The sequence below is a fragment of the Tyto alba genome, unplaced genomic scaffold (assembly GCF_018691265.1).
Source record: "Tyto alba isolate M040663 unplaced genomic scaffold, T.alba_DEE_v4.0 Super-Scaffold_22, whole genome shotgun sequence".
Taxonomy (NCBI): domain Eukaryota; kingdom Metazoa; phylum Chordata; class Aves; order Strigiformes; family Tytonidae; genus Tyto; species Tyto alba.
The window spans coordinates 6,018,989-6,041,063 of NW_024881296.1; positions in this window are offsets into that span (position 1 = coordinate 6,018,989).

Genomic DNA, 22,075 nt, shown 5'->3' on the forward strand with positions numbered 1-22,075 from the left:
TGGCTTTGAGCCCACGGCTCCCAGATTCCCTTTGAGTGTCCTTGCTGCTGACCTACAAAGCACACAGGGCTTGTTACCTCCATTCAGGGAACCAAGCTTGCTCTCCCTCCAGATTTCCTTTGTTTTTATCTAAAGGGCCGGAATCAAAACAAATGGTTTCTGCAGCTTCAAAACAAGACATAGTCTATATTTAGACATGTCAGAAATTCTGAATAGTAAACCCAAAGCACTGTTGTTTCTATTTCTCAGCACTGCCAGCAAACCAACCTATCTGTTATTTGCTATTGTCTATCCTTACTGTGACTTGGGAAGCCCAGGTTAATACAGCAGTGATAAAAGGTAACGAGACAGTCTGCTCAAGTTAGTACATTCAGGTTAGAGGTGAACTTAAATCTACTGGATAAAAGATAAAATAAAAGTATACTGGATAAAATTGTCCTTAGTCTTCTTGCTCAGAGATAATTTAATAGGGCAGAGCAAGGTAAACTGAGATCATTCTCAGCCCATGCCCATGCTGTATCTGATGTCCAAGCCCAAACCACAGCAGGGTCAGCTCCCCACCAGCCCAGCGGTGAACCAGGATTTGCTGCAGCAGCCTGATGGGGACAAAGCAATCACCCTCGGAATAATGTCAGTTCAAACTCAGCAAAGGTCTACTATGATTTTTCCTACCAGAGGATATCACATATTTGCACACAGTGACTGTCACTGTTTGCTATGCCATCCTGATTCCCCAGGGCACGATGGATGGAGCCGACCTGTGAGCTCTGGGTGCCCAGGGGCCACTGTGGGGCCAGTGGCTTGTCTTGTGTAGGCGGAGTGGCGAGCTGTGCAGGCAGCCAGAGGGGCTGAGACCCTTTGCACACTTCTCCATGGCACAGCCCCCCAGCAGGCAACCCCAATTTTGGGGCCCGAGGCCATATATAGAGTGGAGAGAAAATGGAGAGAGCATGACTGCTTAAATGCCTGAAGCCTGAATCGCCACCACTCCAGCTGCAAGGATTGCTTGGAAGTTATGTGCTGCACTTCCTGAGTGAATGCTATGCCAACATCCAGAATGTTCTTGTTAGGGCTGAGAAACAAGAGACACACAATATGCAAGTTGCTGAGATGATCAAACTTTGCTGCAGTTGGGAGACAAAAATGTGTAGGAATTTCTCAATACTTACTGCAAAGTGATGGATGAGGCATCTTGGGAGCAAAATATATTGGGAACACCCTAACCTGTGAAGGAAAATGGGAGCACGGGAGCCAGGGTTTAATCAGAGAGGGGAAATGCTGCAAGCCACAAAGATCAAGATGATTTGCAGGAATGGGGTCTGCAAGGTATCAGCTTCCTGCCAGACTCTGAAAATCACATTCCTGGTCCTCTTCCACTCCCCCAGTCTGCCTCACCTCACTTTCTCCCTGCTGTTGTGTCCCTGGTGCTGTCTAATGACCTCCCCCCAACCTCCTAGAAGCCTCAGAAGCTTAGCAAGAGCTGCTAGAGTGAAGTCTCCTCCATCTCCAGCAAAATCTAAGAAGTCCATGGGGAAGGACGTCAATGGTGAGGACCATGATGCAAAGTCACAGCAGCCAGCAGGGATGGAGCAGGCGTGTGGCTGAGAGCAGCCAGGGTCTGATGTCATTGAGGGAAACATGGAAATACAAGGCACGCTGTGGTGCTTCCAAAAGGGGGATCCTGAAGTGGCTAAGAGAGGACATGACAAGGCACATCAGCAATGACAGCTAAAGTCATATGAATGACTGCTGAAAAGGACTCCACACTATAGCAGTATCAGAGAAATAATGAGAGCCAGGGCAGCGTTCATCTGCACTCCTCATGGCATCATTTGCCTAATCTGCCTGAGATCTCCCTCAGATACAGCCTCACATTCGACAAATGACATGGATCGGCTGAAGAGCCATTGTGCCATACCTGGAAACTATGCTCAGTCCCCAAACCATCAGACTCCGGGACATGTGCTCCACTCCAAATACAAATCTCAAAACATGCATGCAGGTGTGGAGACCTTCCTGGCCAGCCAGGCTGCTGCCCCAGGGATATTTTCTTCCTTTTTTTTTTTTCCTATTATTGGAGGAAAGAGGTTCCTTTCATAGCCTGCTGTGCTCCCTTCCCCAAACACCCGTTGGTGCCTCAAGTTTTAGTCAGCTACTTAATGGAAAGCAGCACCCTTCCAAACCTACCCACCCTGTCTGCAGAGCCAGCTGCTATTGCCAGAGCAAAACAAGTAGTTTCTTCCCCCTGCCCCGTGGGCTGTGCATGCTGAGTCTGGTCGTTCCAGACTTTGCTAGCGCTAAAAGAAAAAGGATTGAATGCGAAGACCGGAGCTTTTGCGGTCAGGCCCAGAAGCTGTCCTATTTCAGATCTGCTGGAGCATCTGCCTCAACATACGTAGTGAACAAGTGTGTCCTGTTGTGTGCCTTCCCCAGAAGTCTTGTGGATATGGCCTTGTCTTTGACCTGACCTAGCTCTGCCTCTTGCCTGACTCCTGCCTTGTTTCAAAGGCAGAATCCTAGGATTTGCTGGCACTTTACAGCATTCGTCATTCTCTAAAGCTCAGTCATTTTGCCACGGGGCTTCAGTGTAGCCTGAGCAGTGATGCAGCAGTTTGGCTGCCTCAGGGCTGCAGATGCAATCTCTCTCCAGTGCATTCAGGTCTCGTTTGTGGTCAAACCTCTGCTTGTGCTGCATGCAGATGAATGGCAAGTACCCGCAGGAATCTGCCTAACTGACACACGCCCCGCCAGCTGAGCAGGAAAGAGATTTTGAGGCAGAAAGGCCCTGGAGCAGCAGCCGTCACGTTTCTTACTTGCTGTCTGGCAAGCACTCTGGCTCTGCAGCCACCCTCAAAGGCTGAGGGCAGAGTCAGGAAGATGTTGACTGCAGAAAACAAATCCCAGTTACCCGATCATGGCCATTGGCACCCAGCAGAGATGCTGAAATTCACCTGGGCCCCAGGTGACCGCAGACAGTGGGGCTGCAAACACCCCGATGCAACCTCACCAGTGGCTCCCTCCATGCTGGGGTTGGGCTGGCAGAGCTGCCATGACAAGCTCTCCATCCTCACCATGACGTGGCCTCGCACTCAACGACAAAACCTTCCTCCCAGAAGGCCATTCTGGCTCTTTCTGAACGGCTGCCTGAGCAGCATGAGGCAAAATTGCAGCAGAGATGGAGGCACAACGGCCCAATGTTATTGACTCCAGCCAGCGAGCAGGCAGTGTAATCTGTCTGCTTTTGTTCCGTTCGCTTGGTGGTGTGCTCTCATTAGCCCCCCACCAACAGTCAACCTGTCAGCAGGTCTGCACTCCAACTGCCTGACCTCTGACTTCGACTCATTCTTCCACAAATTAATTTCCCAAATTGACAAATTAAAGTGCACAGTATGCCCAAGGTCACTAAATCACACTGGGTTCTGGTAAATGTCAACCAATATTAGGGGAAAAATCAAAACAAAACAAAACAAAACAAAACAAAACAAAACAAACAAACAAAAAAAACCCTAGGGTGATGGAAGGGATAGAAGGTAAAAAGGGAGGGGAAAAAAAAAAAAAGAAAAAACAAACAAAAACAATCCACGTTTGTTTAAAAGAAATGGACAAAAAATTCTCAACTGTAGTTCCTGATTTGCAGAAGATGATGCTGTGTGAGAGCAATTAAAATGGAGGCTAACAGCTGCCCTGGCACACAAGAAGGGCTGAAACATGGCTGGCCGGAGCCCTGTGCCCCAGCAGACGGTCAGCACAGCTACCCAAAATGGCCTCGGCTGGCCTGGGAAGGCAGTGCCTCCATGAAGCCCGAGCTGGGTCTCATCTCACTTGCAATACCACCACACTAACACATCGCAATTAAGTTTTTCCCAGTTCTTGTCAGTTGAATGAGAATCCCGGCCAGGAGCTGGACGTCGGGTGAGCCAGTGCACTCAGGTACCCGGGATGAGGGTGGGAAGGCAGACTGAGAGGGACCTGTGGGGACATCAACTCCAGGTCCTCGCTGCCACCGTAACCACATTGTACAATCCTTCCCACCTGCTCAAAAGCAATCAGAAGCCCCCTAAGCTTCAGTGTAGTCATGGTCAATTTGTATTGTTCATGTGCCAGCATTTCCTTGATCTGAATTCATGCTTTCTTTGCCTTTGTATTTACTCACTGCTGTATTTAAAGAAAGCCACCATGTCCCCTCTCAGCCACCACTCACTGGGTGATGGGATCCCTGCTCCCCTGATGCTCCTAATAGCCTGGGTCTGCACCTGCGCCAGCAGAGCTTCATCTTTCTCGACCACAGCAGACAGCAGTGCTCCAGGGGAGATCTCACCCCTCTCCGGTGGCATTAATACTTTCCTGCCTCTTGGGAAGGCTGTGACTCATATACCCTACGCTCGCATTTGTCTTTTTCATGCCAGTAAGATATCTCTGCTTCTTAGTTACCCCTATCAACTAATACACCCAGGTCTTTCTCTTCTATGCTTGTTTCGAGCTGATAAGCTTCCAGCTTATAGTGGAAATTCATGTTATTAGTCCCTAAGTGCATGACCTCGCACTCTGTAATATTGAATTTCATCTCATTTCTATTAGTCCGGTCCTCAAGGTCAGTCAGTGCTTCCTGTACCATAGCCTGATCTTCTTGCATAATAACTATGCTCCCAAACTTACTGTCATCTGCAAATTTCAACCACACACTCCTACCTTTCATGACAAGGCCATTACTGAACATATTAAGCAGAATCAGTCACAAGATTACTCCTTGAGCAGCAGCACAAGTAGCCCCCCTCCAGCTTGATCACTCCCACAGTAACACCACCTGTATTCATCCCTTCCTTAGCCAGATCTCCGCACCTTCTACCTAAATTCATCATCCCCCACTGAACAAATAATTTCCCATGTGGCACCATGTGCTTTGCTGATAGTCAGATAGATCAGCCATGTTTCCTCTACCAGGAAAACCAATTAGCTTTCTTTGATAAGATATCAGGTTCTCCTGGCACAATTCACCTTTGATAAACCAGGCAGCACACAATCTTATTTTCTATTTGTCTCCTTTATTCTTTCCTATAAAGACCCCAAAGGTGTTTGCCTTGCACAGAGTGCTGATGAAAGTACACTGGCTGTGCAGACAAAAGCAGTGCGCGTTGTCACATTAGTGGTGTTTTCACCTAGGAGGACACCAGAAAGAAAGAACCACCATTGCAGTGATCCTTCCTCTGCCCTTCTTCTACAGCCCTTCTCCTTGTACAGTGTGGAAGCAGCAGTATTTGGCACATCCCCTGTCCAAGTCCAGGTGTGGTACCTGGTATAGAATGTAACTACAGTACCAAAAATTGGTGTTCTCCAGAAACATGAAAGAGCAGACTAAAACACTCCCATTTCATTCTCCCTGCATGCAACACTTTGTGGTCCTGCTGAACTATATAGGACTGTTTATGGAGTAAATTATTAGTCTATAAACCAGGTTCAGTGGCTGCCATCTGGAACAATTTCACTTCTTGCCTGAGTTGTTTCTATTATCAGTATGAACAGGGGTCATCATATATGAGAACCTGGCCTACATTTGCTGTCCTAGTTGTTACTGTTGCTTATCAGAGCATCCTCCCAAGGGGTTATGCCTTCAGTAGGCTCTACTGTAGGGCTGCCCCTTAATAGATGTACAGTCAGTGCCATCATATCATTCAGGAAGTCACTGACAAGCAGAGGCCTGAGGTTTTACTCTTCCTGTATCGAGACAACACCACCAGCCTGCATTTGCCTGAATTGATGTTGTGTTTCTGCAGGGCTCGGTTCTGCACAGCCTGCTCTACAGGGAAAGAGGAATGGGATGCATGTTAGGGTGCTGCCATGGGAGGCAAGGTATGAAATGTTTAGACCACCCATCTGTACATAACCCTGGTGGGCAGAGGTTATCCCATGGCTGTGTCATGGTTCTGTGAAGGGGGTTCCTGTAGCCTTCGTCACCCAGTGAGCTGAGGGCAAGGAAAGACAGCAGCTCTCGTCCCCTCCCCTCTTCTCCTTCCCTGGGGTCATGACTGACAGCACAAGGAAGAAGTTGGGTCTTCTCCCTCCAAGGTGAGGCAATGCCTGTTGAAGGAGGGCATGGCAATACAGGGCAGGATTTTGGCTTTGAGCAGGCATCTCTCTGGTTCCCCTTTCTCACTAAGTCCCTTCTCTGGATTTCAGGGGAGCAGGCACTTATTGCTGTTCCACTGCAAAGGTGGAGGACCAGGCTGCCCACAGCAGCCACTGACGCAGCTCAGGGCGGAGGGAGGTGGGGTCTGCCCATCACTGCCCATTATTTCCTGCAGTGAAAAACTAATCGGGCAAACAGTCCTATATATTTTTATGTGTTTGGATAAAAGGTAGTGTCATCCAGTTAGATGACTGAGGGGAATTCTTACGCTCCCTGACTCCCTTGCACTGGCACGTAGTCTGGATTAAAGACCAGCCAGGAGTAAACTCCCAGTCATAACTCATCTGAGCATGGTCAGGAAGGTATGAATCTCTGCATATCACATGGAAACTGCCTGCTTTCTTCTTCCCTGCTTCCAGATGATAAAACACAGCATAAAAGCAAATCATCATCTGAAGAATTTTGTTGGTTTTGTGGAGGGTTTTTACTATGGTTTATCCCCTCCGCTGTAACAATGACATTGCACTTCTCCAGCTAGAAGTTCAGCTCATAAAATATGCTCTTTCATGTAAAAGATGATCATGTCACCCAGAAGACTTGATGTTACTTTTAAGACCACTAATTGATTCTGCTGCTCTGATATCCTCTTGCAAGGCATTCCAGAGCCTAGGAACATTAACAGGCAAATGTTCTGGCACCAGCTGTCTTAAGCCTAAATCTAGTCTCCACCAAAAGTCTGGCATTAGATGTCTTCTCATTTTACATGTTTGCATTTTTACAACAACATTCCACAGTTTTGAGGCTACTGTAGGATGGCTGAAGAGTCAGTTTGGTGACCTACAGGCTGAGTCTTACCCTAGGAGAAGAAAAGCAATGACCACAATAGAAAAGAAAAATATAAGTTGTTCTTTGTGTTAGCTCTGGAGAGTGTACATCCATGGGTACATCTCCCAGGACATGGACATGAACTGGTGCAGCCACGTCATTTATTCTCCTGGACCCAGGGACCTGTCTAACCTAAGTAAAGGAAGATGTTTTGTATGCATATTGGTTGAAACACATGAAAATGCTCTCCCTTCCTTTTAACACTGCATGCTGCTGCACTTTTCTTGCTGCTGCTCGTGACAATAATATCCTCCTGCATGCTGCTCTTCCACAAACCACACTGGGAAAACACAAAGTCTGTTACATCAACTACTAAGCCAGCACAGCTAGAAATCCCAGGGCACTAACCAGAATCACCTCTCCCACCTCGTAACACATAGTGATTTCAGTTTAAGAGAGATCAAGCCTCACTCCTTAGTCCTGGTGTTCCTTTTCACAAAACGCAGGAAGCAAAAACCACAAACCACAGAGATTATAACAAAATTCAAGCAGGCTACTAGTTTAAACCTCTAGCTTGGAGCTGGCAGGGACACACTCTAGATTTACCCTGGTGCACGTGAGATCAGCGTTTTGACCCATTTCTTTCACAGCAGACTGCTAGTTGCGATCGGAGTCTACACATGGGATTTGCTGCTTTCAGTGTTGTAAAATAAAGCATGGAAAAACAAGTACAAAAGTCAGACACAGACACAAGAAAGAAAGGCAAGATCATTTATTATAACCAAAACTTTGCACTTCATGTCACCAAGTGGACTTGTCAGTCTCACATGCATAGCCAAGGAAATCAACCCTAGACCCCAGAAATTATGCTATGTATCATATGACCTGCTGGCATATTAATACCCTTTCCTTTTTAAATCTTTGCTCTCCCTTCGGAGCCTGCCCTCTCAGTGGGGATCAGACTGACACATTATAGGCTCAGTTTTCTTTCTGAGCTGACAACCCATCCAGGAAGAGCTGGCTAGGATGTCAGTCTTTGGAGGACACATAGAAAATTCCAATGTGGAATTTGCATATCATCACTTTAATGGAAGGTATCTTAAGAATAAATACTTCTCTCTTTTAGGACAATACCATCAGCTTTTAGGCAGCATATCGCACTTGAAATAAAAAATAAAAAAAAAAATTGCACTGTGTCTCACTGGGTGACAATCTGCTTGATAATGTGGAGCTGAGAAAAAGCCAGTGCAGAGACAGCCGCTTTGGGCATCTCCTTTTTCCCTTCTCCTCACATCTATTTATGGAAATATTTGGAAACTGCAATATAGTCTTTAATTTAGGTGACTCCAGTTGTTACCTTTGGAAACCTTCCTGAAGGGCTGCCTATCAAAAAGAACTCCATATAAAATACAGTCTAGAAAGATAAAATAGGAAACAGAAAACCTGAGAAATGGGTTAGTTTCTTCCACCATCTTCCCAACAGACAGACTCTGATCACAGGAAAACCACACCTGAAGTCAGTATAAGCTATCCTCATTACTAAAAATATTGAGGTTTTCTTAAAGAGTAGATGATTACATAATTATGGCAATATATTACCTCGTAGTTATACTAGAGTGATCATCCTGTGAGTATTTTTACTATACAACAGAGGTTTCATTTCCCAGATCACATTGTAAGTATACACTGCACGGATACAGAATTAAACAAATGCATAGGAAGAGCTACACCTGGACACCAGAAGCCCTATAATCATACTAGTGAACTTCTCAAGGTAGCCCTCACATAGAAACCCAGATTGACCGGTATCTGGAAAACATGTGCCTTTCTTCTCCACAGCTGGGTTCTCTAACCCAGAAGTGAGATTCAAGTCCATATACAAGCCAGCTACTACTGGTGTCTAATTTAGAAACAAGCCTTTGGGTGATGCCTGTGGTCAAGAGAGGGATGAGTAAAAATCTTATCTTCCAGGGCTGCCCACCCTCAGCTGACAGAATTGATCCTGGGACCTCAGCAGGTCTAGCAGCAACCCAGTAACACATGGAGATGAGAAAAGAAGCACCAGCAGAGCCATGGAGGGAACATGTTCAAATGCAGAAACTGATAACTCTTTTTGAGCAGATGATGCAAAAAAAAAAAAAAAAAAAAAAAAAGAAGTTGATCACTGCAGCTGATGAAAAAAAAAAAAAAAAAAAGAACAAGGTTATGATTTTGTCTTATTCCACAATTCTGTGCCTCATACCACACTGGAAAGACAAACTGCTTTCTCCTGCTGAAGAACAGATGTGAAAACAGAGGTTATTTACACCTACTCAGCCACCACCATGTTCCCCCGTAAAACCTGCCACAATACAGCCCTCAGTGACCTAGCCAAATTTACAAGGGGCAGGCCATAAAAGTTTGAAAAAGTGAAGAATTTGGGAAATAACCTACATCCTGTGTTTATTCTATGATCTGCTTGTACATGTTTGGAGCTCCTTTCACTGGAAACTTACAGGAGAGGCACTACCTCACAGAGACTTACCACCAGGAGAGCAAACTCTTTAAGCTCAAACTTGTATTGGCAGGACAGACAATGTATGAACTCTTTTCTTCTGACTTGTTGAGCAAGTTCCTTTATCTTAAAAGTTACTTGCAGAAATAGTTCTGGGTGGCTGTTTCCAGAGGCCTTGCTATTTTCACCGGAGAGCAATGTCCACGTGATCACAAGAGTCCCAGGTAGCTTAAAAGACCAGCGTGACTTACACCAAGGAGGGCCTGCCATGTGTTCGAGAAGAGTTTCTTGTGTTTTGCTTCTTCAAAAGGTCACTCTTCAAAAACACGATGTGCTCAAAGTTAAATCCTTTCCTCGTATTCTGCTATCTATAAAGCAGAAAGTAAGCAGGCTATAGCTCCTAACAGCAGCTTTAGATACAGAGGTAATCCTCCAAGACTGGCACCATCAAGAAGTTTTCAGTCCTGCAGCTCTGAATCCACCTGCTTCAACAGCTTTGTCCGCACTGGTCATGGCATGTTTTTGCTGCAGTCCTTTTGTGTCACATTCATGCTGGCCAGCTCATTGAGGGTCTGATTGTGTCAGCTAAAAGCACTTTAAAACCTCGTTCCAAATCTCTGCAGCTATCATGGTACACGGCCACTACAGTGATGAGCACAGGGTTAGGTGAATAATGACACAGCAACAAGCTGATGACGGAATCTTTCCTCTCATTCACTGAATACCAGAAAAGTCCATGTCTCTTCAGCACGCGCTCAGTTAACTTAATCTGTGAGAAGAGTTTTTTTCTCAAAAATTAAACAAAACTGAACTCTAAGTCAATTAACTCACTGATAATGAAAGTACCTTTCTTGCAGTTTTTCTCCCCCATTACCATTTGTGAGAGAAAGAGGCCATGCAGACAGGCAGATTTAACTAGGGGGAATAAAATGCTGTGAGAAGTTCCATATCCATGGCATTGCTGTCCAAGGACCCCTTTCAGAGGTTCTGCTAATGTTATGAAGTTGCATCCTTCAGGTTTGGGGATTGGTACATTAGGGGCACAACTTTTCTCTGAGATGCTTCCTTCTTCTGACTTATGTTGAAGTTAAAGTTGACCAAAGAGTTCACAGGAGCCAAGATGTCAGGGGGAAATCATCCCATACTGCTCTGTCTGAAGGCACTTCAATAGTAGGATAAGGTCAACTCTCTCAGAAGAATCTCTGCTAAGAGAGCCCAGAGAAGCTCTGAGGAGCAAGCCATCTATCTTGCTTTTCTTTTTACCAGTAAGCATGAGAAATCCCTGCAGTTTCTTAGGTCCTTTTCACTCTTTCGTTAGGGATTCCTCTATCCAACCAATACTGTGGAAGCTCAAAGCAACCTGGTGTGCCCCATATCAGAAACAGTGCATGAGCTGCTGCTCTGCATGCACTGGGCCCTTCCTACACAAGGCAGGTGAGAGCTCCTAGGTGTGCATGCTGGTCAGCCCCACTGCCCAGCAAACACGACTCATGTGAGACAGCACACAGCTGCTGCCCAAGTTCAATAGGGGTGACGTTAACGGGCAAGGGCATTTCAGCTTTGTTTTCCTGATACCTGGAAGCCCAGCAAGGGACCACCTTAGACTGCGGGCTGTCAGATTACCACCAGCATGCAGTGCTCCATCTCCAAAACTGATAGGTGTAGCCAGCCTGCATTTTGTGGTTTGTTTTTTCCTAGAGAGCTTAATCTGGTCCATGGTGTTTTCCCTGTACAGTAAGCTCACATCATGTTTGAGGATGAGCTGGAATTTAAGTCAGGAAATCTCAGTAACTAAGTACTTTCATCATCAGCTATGGTTGGCTCTCTAGTTTCATCTACAGATGAATCATCCTCAAGAATAAACGCCCTGGGTGGGGCATGGACGGGTCTCCCTCCTTGCTCCAACCCCCCTAGTGCTTTGAATACTGCAGTGTTTTGATTTTTAAAACATATGTCTAACAAATGTAGCAGTGATAATGAGGAACATGTCAATCTGCCATGTTTCCTGTTCAAATTTCCGTCTTCATTTCTAAAGTTCAAGTACATCTTGATCCTCACGAGATAAACGTGAGCAAGTACAACTGAAGTGTGGAGAGCCGAAGAGCTGAGAGCTCAGATGCAATGAAAACCAGAACCACTGCACAACATAGCCCAGGCTCTGCTGGAAGGTAAGGCTGGCCCAGCAGCCCCATCTCACCCTGATGGACCAGTTAGGTCAAAGGACCTGATCCCCAGTTTCAGTGGGATCTGTGCACCGCCCCAACGGGCCCATTGCATTCAGTGTCTGATAGGTTTGCTTTCTGCTGCCAAAGTGATAGTGAAAGTTTCTGTGGACAAACTCTCCACTTTCCTCTCCTTCCCCCACTGCATTTAACAATTATTTTAAACTTACTCGAGCACCAAAGACCAGATAAACTAATGCTTTAAGAGTGTGAACTGCCTTGTGCTATGTCTTTCACTGCTCAGAGCCCTGCCTGCTTTCATGGATGATGCTGAGACCTCACAACCACAACAGGGCATCACTACACATTACACAAACATGAGTGCCATCCTTCCATGCAGGAGGAGAGGTGTTTCGGAAGAAAGACAACAGAGAGGCAATTTACTCTCTTTCAAACACAGCATGCATGCAAAATCCTCCTCTATCACCAGCCTACACAGCTAAAATTTTACCAGTGTAAAATACTATTCCAGTCTCTTAGCACTCACTCGTCAGCTTTTTTAGTAAAAAAAGAGCACTTTGACTCATTCTTTCAATCACAGGCCAGTTTCCAGAGTTTGTGAGTCAATTCAGATCAGTCATTTTGTATGATTTTGATCTTGACTATCCCTAAGATTAGAAATTATAAGAAATACAAGAATTTTGGGGGGAAGGGGAAGGAAAGAGAGAGATCATTATCTAGTGTTACAAATCAACATTTCAGAGGTTTCAGAAAAGTGGCAAACAGAGCTACAGAAAAGTTGTTTGGTTTTTCCAAAAGCTCTACTGAAAAAAAAAAAAAGGCAGTCCAGACATCATAGAAGTAAAGGCAAGGAGATAAAATATGGAAGTGCTATAAAGAGATAACTCTTGAGATGAAATCTCATCCTGCTTGCCACAATCATGAGGACTTAAGTTAAGCAATCAAATTCTGTCTATCACCAACAGGTTGGTATAGATAAGGGCAGTTCACTTTAGCTATTGTTCATCTATTCACAGCAAGCTTTGAGATAAGTTCCTCCTAACTCTTGTTACTTCATCAGGCAGGAAGGAGGGTCCCCTTGACCACAGTGCCAGCATCTAGAGTTATCTCTTCCTTCAAAGGAGGCTCAGCCATTATTGGTAGTTTCAGCAATCCTCCCATTTGAATGCAATCAGAGAGGGTTTCCACTGTCCTCAGCTGTTCTTCACTGCAGATGATAGTGAACAAGCCTAATAAAGCCAAATAACCAAACTAACACATGGGTTAAACACACTTGTCTTCTACCCCAGCTTCACCAGTGCTGTGATTCTTCCACATGTCTTAAAATCAGGCCACTGGATTAAGTCCAACACATAGTTGTTCAGTGTCATTTTGGGTGTCTTTGGGTGTCCAGGACATCTATGGGAGAGCTGCACCCTTCAGGAGTGGTATCTGGATGCCAGGTGGGTGTGCAGAAGTGCACTGGCTGCCTCTGTGTAGGCACCACATTGCTTCCTCCCTCTGAGCTGAGTTACCAGCCTTTAGGTAACCACACTTGCTTTCCCTAGCCTAAAAATGCTGATGTTGGTTCTTTTTTTTTTTAAAAAAAAAAAAGGTTGTGTTTCAGAATAATCTTATTTTATAGACCTTGACAAGTCATGGCTGAGCATTTTCTCAGCTGTGTCACTGTGGGGAAACCATAAACATCAAGACAGCAAGTCCCAAGATAAAACTGTAGAATCAGGTAATGGAGCACCAAAAATGCACATCCACTTAATATACCAGCCCATTATTATTAACAGTGAACTTTCCTCTGGCAAATCTTTAAAATTCACAGCATTCATAATGATGTTGATTGTTAATTAGCAATGCACCAGGAACCAGGTAGTGATCATTGAATAATAACTTATCAATAGATACTTCTGCTGAGGAAAAGCTGGACACTGTGATATTTGGGCTGTCGGGGGACGCTCTGGCTGCCTCTTGCCTAAGGTTGAGCAGACTGATCAAGTGTCACACCCAAGGTCACCCTGCAAGCCCATGGCTCAGGAGGGATTACAGAACAGCGAGATCCTTTGTGACACCCGCTCTTGCCCTCTGAACTCTAGACCCCATGGCTCCTCATCAAAATATGACCTGCTTAGATAAAAATACCCAGTATTGTTTCACACTGGAGCAACTGGTATGCAAAATAACTACAGCCTGGTCTTGTTTTGTTTTCAGTGAGTAGCACAGATTTTCTGCCCTGCCTGTGTTACTTTCAACATGCTGCTACCAGCAAAATTACATAGCTAAATTGCTAGCAAGGATCACTGGAAACGAGAATGTACCCAGTCAGAATGCATTGACACAGATACACCTCACTATATCATCAACACATTTGACCAATCAATCTTTCAGTTGCATCCAGAAAAATCACCATCTGTCTGAGAGCAGAGGAGCAAGCAGGCAGAGGACTGGGCTCACTGGGGTTAGTGTCTCTCAAAAAGTGCTGGCTGTGCATTGCAACCTGTGTGTGTGCGCAGCAAACAGATCAAGTTTTGTGAGCAAGCAACTCAAGGGGTTCAGACACACAGTCTGTGTATGGGGCTTAAGGAGTTACTATATGTCAGCCAAACCTCTGTAACTGCCCATGTCTGTGGTTTTAATCTGTTTCAGTTTAAACTTCTTTCATCAAGTTTTCAGCTAAACTGGCATTACCTCACATCTAGGGCAAACCAAGAACACACACGTCAAACAGCTACCAAGGTTGCTACGGCTCAGCTGACACATGGTGATTTGATGTGCTGCTGCCACTGTCTCGTGTGCAGGAGCACTACATATAGGAGACTTGCACAATCGGGTGAAAACAGAGTGGTGGGTGAAAACTACCTCGATCCTTTAACATATTCTTCCTGAAATTCAGAAGGCTCAGATAGTTTCTTTAACAAAGTAGAGATCTTTGGGGTGGGTATCAAATCTTGGATTGGGTTATTAAGCTGATGCCACTGAAATACATTTTCAGCATAACGTCTTTCACTGGAAGTTTTGCTACCTGGAACTAAGGAAACCTAAGAGCTGTGCATGAGTAGTGAGGCATTCCCTGCCTCAAAGCAAAGCACTCTTTGCAGGGTCTTTAATGATGTAATAGGTAACCCTTACAGTGAAATCATAAACCTAAAGCCACTGAACTTCGGGGCTCCACAGGATCTGAGTCCTCAAGAGACACTCACGGCTGATTACAAAAAACAGCTGATGTCATGACGTTTCTGAATTTCTCAAGATGTTGAAAATGCTCAGTTTTGATTAAGGCTGTAGTACAGCCTATACATCACTGGTGACTTCCTGCAAGTGAAGAACATTCATGACAATGCAAAGCTCAAAAAAAGCCCATCACTCTGCCAAGAGGAACTCAATAGAAACATGCTGCTGTCTGAGGACAAGGGAGGTAGAAGAGGTCATTTAAGCTGGAAGGAGATGGTTCCACATTTCCAACACAAAACACTCTAGGAGACCCAGTCATGGAAGTCCATTTCAGTTTCATCTCCCCTCAGGGCTTACTGCAACCACAGTTCCACAGCAGAACTTTAAACATTTGCTTTTCTTTCTGTATCCTTGACATCCTTTCTCTAAAGAGAAAAGCAGTAACTCTAGAATTCCTCACTGGAGGTGTTCGGAAGATTGTTTCATGCCTGCTCAGCAACTTACAGCCTTCAGATGGAAGGTGAAAAGAAATGCAAAGGAAAGTGATTATTAACAGCTATGGTCCCCTAGGGTGAGAATACCTTCTGCTACAGAACAAAAATCTCTGAACTTTTCAACGGTTGCTACTTGAACTTGTGATGTAGTGTGGACCTGTTGGTTCTCTCAGCAATTAAAACTTAGCTGTTATTGAGAATGTTTCCAAAAGCATGCCCATGATGGAAAAACAAACACAAACACCCAGTGCTTTACCAGTAGCAGAGGAAACATTTACAGGCAAGGATTTGCACACCAGGTTGAAAATCTACTTGACTGTATCAACCCATTGTGTTGTAGCAAAGACAGTTGGTTGTTCAAAAACTGAAACAAATGGGGTTTATTCCTTCCCATTTGAGCTGCACATTCCAGTGACAAGGAAGGTACCTGGGGTGAAAAGTATCATAACTGGGCTTTCATTAGTTTTGGGTCGCTGACAGGACATCTTTCATGTTCTATCAGTCTGTCACTCCCCTAACAGAGCAATATTGCACCTAGTATACGCCCCCAGAGTGACAGGGAATCAGCCCAGCCAGTGGGTTGCACCACAAGTCAGGTGCTTGCTCCTCAGAGACCCTGAGGTATCCTCCCACAGCATCCCAAGCCAAGGGCTCTGCTGGATCCAGTTGTCCAAGGCATCAAACAAAAAGTGATCTTTTATCAAAGCACCTGGTTAGTGGCAAGGTGAACCACCTTAATTCCTCAAAGAGTTTGTGAACACTGTCTCAGGATATCCCAGTATATATTTCTGCCTGGAAATGAGGTCACAGCTTCTTTATACCTCATCAAAAATGTGGCCTTGTGCCACCAACATTGTCAACCGTCCTTATGTCCTTATCACTTCGACCTGGACAGGTCAAAACATGCAAAGAGCCTCCATTCAGCCATTCTCTCTGCCTCTCCTCGAGGTGATCACCCATCTTTTCAAGCATTTCAGGAACGCATTAAGTCATTCTAGACAAACTTTGCTATCCAGCTAAACAAATGACCCTTTCTGAGCACCAAGCAAAATAAGGGCTTAGGAACAATTGAAGGAAGTGCACCAAACAGACGCTCCTGCAGTAATTATCATCATTCACTTGAGGGAGAGGGGGAGCAGGGGAGCACCCTAGCTAGGACCACCCTCTCCTCTGAGGCCGGGGTCTGCTCCCATTGTTCTCACCAGGAGCCAAGCCACTGCCTCCAGCAGGAGCAGGATCAGGTCTTTAATCCCCATTTCCTCTTGGCCGAATGAACTGCAGTGTATGCCAGTGACAGCTAAATGAAGGATTCCTTTTTCCAGAGGACCGGCAACAGCTCTTAACTCATAAACTCAAGGTAATTGACATTACAAACAAGCTTTACCCACAGGGACCCCAGAGCAGTCAACAATTGTGCTTTAATGAGTAGGAAGGGAGAAGGGGGGAAGTCTTTGCACGCCGCGGTAGGACCTTCTAAGAAAAGCTCTTTCCCTTTTCCAGGCAAGGCAATGATTAAAGTCTGTGCACGAAACCCGGCAAGGAGGGAGGCCTTGCTGAAAACGCCTTTCTTCCTGGCTTTCCTGTGGAAAAAAAACAAGGGCGATGAAAAATGGTTGTTGGGACTTGAGAAGGACAACAGCATCCAGTTAACAAACCCAAACAATAAAAGAGGAAGGCAAGCTTAGATGAAAAAGTTGAAGATCCCGGGGCTCTAGAGTTTTGCACACAATGGACATCTAACATTGTTCAAATACTAGTATGAACTGCCACAGAAGGGCAGAGCGTGGGGTAGAAGTGTCAACCCAGGTATTACATGAACTCAACAACCTAACAAACCTGACAAACCTAAGAGAGTATCCTGCCTCACAGTCTCTCTTCTGTTTCGCCTCCTGACTCAGCAAAGCCATGGTCAGTTGGAAGCATTGTGTCAGCACTTCACAGAATGACACTTGTCCTGACCACAGAGGGGAAATGAAGTACAAGAGCAATACACAACAGCATCACTGTTTGCAGGACTGTACTTGTCAATGCTTATACAGCACTACTGTATTTCACTGATGGTCCTGCCATCCAGTCACACCACAATAACAAGTAAACTGGGAGGACTCAACTGCAGAGGAGTTAGTTATCCCTGAATCCATCAATAGAGGACTTAACACATTAGAACAGAGAAGACATTATCTGTTTTGTAATTAGATTAAACAATCCGTCATGTCCATGCCTTTGGTCTGCTTCAGCAATGCTCCCTGCCATAGCTGGGTCCCAATAACACTATCCAATGATGAAACTTAATCAGCTGGGTTGGGTTTGAGCCTCTTTTTTTCAGAACACACAGAGCTCTCAGATTTTGCCAGAAAGGAAGGAAGGTCTTGTAGGTGAGCTCACAGGAATAACACTCGGTGCATGCTGTCTACAGCTCAGCACCACACTAACAGAGCTATGATTTCCAGACCTAAACCAGTGTGTCTCCCATAAGCTCAGAGTTTGAGCTCAGGGCAAGCAGGGTCAGCTCCTCCACCGATGTGCACCCACCCTCTGCAGCGTCACACAGTGTACTTGTGTCAGACAGGACCAGTAACGCTGGCTAACGGGTGCTGCAACAAGCTTTAGAAAGCTTTTTTGAGAAGGTGAAGCATTACCTTTCACAGCAATGGATAGCAGTACTGGAACAGTCCTGTGTGCCAATAATCTGCTGTTCATAGCTGTCCTTTCCTTGGGTACGTCCTGTCATGTACCTTGATGAAGCCTACACTGACTGGAAGAAGCACACTTGTCAGCGCTCCAGGAATGCTTGCTACAGGTACTCATTGCAGTACTTGCTTTTTGGTCAATAGCACATGCAAGGGTGGGGAGTTTGTCCCTTAGGCGGGGTTCAGGAGCCATCACCACTGCAGGCAATCCCCAAGGCCCACTGTGTGGGGATCCTGCAGTCTCACCATCTATTTAAACCCCTAACAATAAACACCCTGGCCACGCTGAGTTCCGTGCAAACTTACAGCCTTGAGCCCTATGGATGCTGCTCAGACTTCCCTGGGATTCACAGCTCATGTTGTCTCCTGGAGAAATAGTGGGCTACAGTTTTATTCCTACTGTAGCTAACAGCAGAACTCTCAGCGAACTAGTGGCAGTAGAATCAGGCCCACTTTACTGAGGAAATATTTAAACCAATAAACTATGGCTATTCTGCAGATGTAATAGGCATAACTTCGTTCCACCAGAATTGGGAATGGCAGGCCAGCAGCAGGACCATCATGATCACTGGAGGTATCTAGGGCTGATGTAACACCATGCCCTTGCTAACATCATGCTCTAAACCTATGTGGGCCCAATCAGAGACAAATTTACAGCATACAAACTATTGTACAAACAAAACTGTGAATTACCTAGACCAGTAATGTCATTTTTCTTGAGACCTCAGGCTGAATCCAGACCACATTCCCAACTTTGAAAGGCTAGTGCATTATTTGCTAAGTCACCCATCCTACTGGAAAATCTTCTCCACATACATGCAGAAGTAAAACAAAACCCAGACTGCTCTGGGCTCTAAGCCAAATCTGAACACAACACACACACTACACAACAGGCAGGGAAAGTGCTGCACCAGGGTTTGGCAATTATGAACAGGCACTGACAGTTGCAAACTAGGCTTTGCCAGAAAAGCCTTTATGCTGTCAGCCTTGGGTATGCTCAGTTGTTTGTGAGCTGCCTGGTACATTTCCTTACTAGCGTTATTGCATTCCTCCTGGAAGGGAAGGCAAAGCTGGAGTATACTAGTCCTCAGTGGAAAAGAGGTATTTGCAAAGAGACTCTTGAAATGCAGGGCACCATATTGTTTATTCTTTTATTTTCCGCCCTTGTGCACTGTAAAACACCTTTGTTTTACAAGAACAGGTACAGAGAGCAGCCAGGCACTCAGAACAAGATTTTCTCCTATCTTGTTCTTTGCTTTGAAATCTATGGTCACTGCAGTCACCTGTGAAAGCTACTTCCACCATTCCATGATGGGAGCTTCCTCTTAATTGATGTTCAGTTGTTCCTCAAAAGCACATCCCATGTGAGGACCTGTCACTGGTTAGATCTGCTGCTATTTACACCAGAACAACTTATTATTTTGTTCCATATCAAAGCAAGGCATCGTTTATTACTCTTCATCTACATGCAAAACTCCCCTTGAGGTCACAAAAAAAAAAGTGTCCATGCTCAGCTGTGTTGTTGCAAATAAGCTGCTACAGCACCAATGGTTTTGTTATTGGTTAATAGTGCTGGGCTGGCACTTATGGAATTGGCTTACTGGAGAAGATCCCTAGATTTCCTAGTTAATCCTCAAGCGGCAAGCTGAGGACATCTATAGTAGATCCCTGACTGACAAAGATTTCTGACTTGAATATTGAACAATTGCTATGTTAAGCCTACCCAAAGTGCAAGAACAAGGTAAATAATGCTGATCCACCCCAGAGTTAGGGAACAAAAAATCCAGTCATCATACCTAGCAACACAGGTTTCAGACTTTACATGAAGGCTATTGCAGGTATGTGAAGGTGCCACTCTACGTCCCTGTCGGGACAAGCAGGGAGTCCCACAGCAACACCCAAAGCCAGCTTCCCCAGAGACAGTGAAAGTTTCTCAGCAGCTATGACACACCAAAAGCCCACTTCCAGGGGATATTGCTGGACATGAACAAGGGCTTCCCCCAACCTCTGCTTCAGAAGAAACAGCCCCATTGCTCTTTCTAGTGGTATGTCCAAGGAAAACATCCGCAGCACTGAGGGATGGCAACACCCGTGCGTTACGGTGCCATGCATGGCACTAGGCTGAAGGCCTCTTCGAGGTCACACAAATACTTCTGATGGGAATTGTTTATCATGGAAAGACTTTTCCAAAAAAGTAAATGAGTTGCATACACAGTGCTGGTAGGGAGCCTGCCAGCATCACAAAAGACAGGACGGAGCGGGTATTTTTCAGATGCATGAATTAAGACCAAGAGAAACCTGGAAGCTATTCATATCTTTAAAAGAACTGCAGTGCTGTTCTGAATTAATCATGTTTACATTTATACAGCATAGACAACCTGCGAGGCTTGGAAATTCGTGCACAACATTGCACATTGCATATCAAGAAAGTTAAGGAGCTGAAGTCAAAGTGCATGCAGCAGACAAGCCTGATTCAGAGAAAAAGAAACTTATTCAGAGCCCTTCCAAGTAAACCCCTATTTTTATAAGAAACACCATGAACTGCATGTATCAGCCACTTCTGCATAGCAAACTGCTCAGTTTATCAGTTTCAGAGTGGTGGAAGGCAGTATCGGTTCTGTCTAGATTTATATCTACAGCCCCAGAATACAGAGATAAAATAAACTTGTATTTAGACTGCTAGGACAATACCCTTACTTTCTTATTAGGGTTATTGTATCTTTTACCACTTAGGCACTGCATGAAAGAGATAAACTGACACTAGTTCAGAAACCATTAAAATGTACATTACTGAACAGTGAGTGTCATCACTGAAGCTGTAGTTGTGGGTTCCTTGTTCACACCAAAGAAGCAGTGTGATGCTTTAAGGCTTGCCAGGCAATGTGAGATGCTTCCCAACGACCTACGCTTGAGTGAAAACCTTCTTAAACCCTGGCATTTGGGATCATCAATCCCCAATCAGATCTTTGCTGCCCACTGGGAAATAATTCCTAGACCTGGGAATTGCCCCAAACTACTTCCCTGTGGCACAGTTCCCACTGGGAGTGTCTTCATGTACTACCTCAATTGAATTTCTTGCCTCCTTGGAGACCAAGGGTCCTATGGGTGGAACTCACCTGGCCTGTCTCTGGCTGCTGAATGTACTTGTGCCAGCCATGGGTCCAACATGGATGCCTTGGGGCTCGAGAAAGCCCATAGACCTTTGGCCTTGCCCGATCTCTGCCCAGCACCTCCCTCAGCCAGACCAAGCTGCCACCCTGGTCCCGCAGGAAGCAGCAAATGCTGCAGACCACTATGCCACTTGTATGTACCTCCAGCCAGGCTTGAAATCTGGAGCAGTACCAGATTTACAGTGATTCGGCAACAGGCTGCTTTAGATGGATATGCTTATAAAAGAGGGCTCCCTTCCTTCTTCGAAATTCTTCCTGATCTCTGAGACTACACGCAGAAATCAAGCAAGTTCCTCATCATCCTGCCCATCACTAAGCGATCCTGTGGTTACCTAAGAGAGGCTTCGATTTCCAAGCACCACTGAATAGCCCCAGTGTCTGCTCCAAGTAACTGGAGCTGTAGGCACTCAGCACCTGAAACATATGGATTTAGGGGTCTAACCTTTATTCCCCACGATCAAACATTTTAACCCAGCCACAGTATTCAGAGACTTGGCGGGAGGCGCATGCAGCAAATAGGGTCAGACTTCTGCAGGCTGTGACTCCCACGATGTGGCATGTAGATGTCTCATCAGCAAGGCAGGCTATATAAAACTGATGCAGACATTTGGAAAAAAAAGAGAGCAGTTTGAAATCAGCATCTTCTGCTTGCCAGGCTGGGCCAGTGCAGCCCTGGGGCACACCCCACCACCACTCCATCAGCCACGAGACGCACACACCGCCTGCAGCAGCAACTGCTATTCGGAGAGATGGAAGGAGCCATTTCTTTGTCATTAACAAAAGGCAGAGTGTCTATTAAAAAATAAAAGGCGTCACAAAGCAAACAAAATAATTCATTGGGATTTTAGGACTCACCTCCAGACACAGCAGGAGGGGAAGAGCTTGCCGTTACCCATTCTGGCTGCAGAATGAGATCAGCCCAAGAAAAAGCAA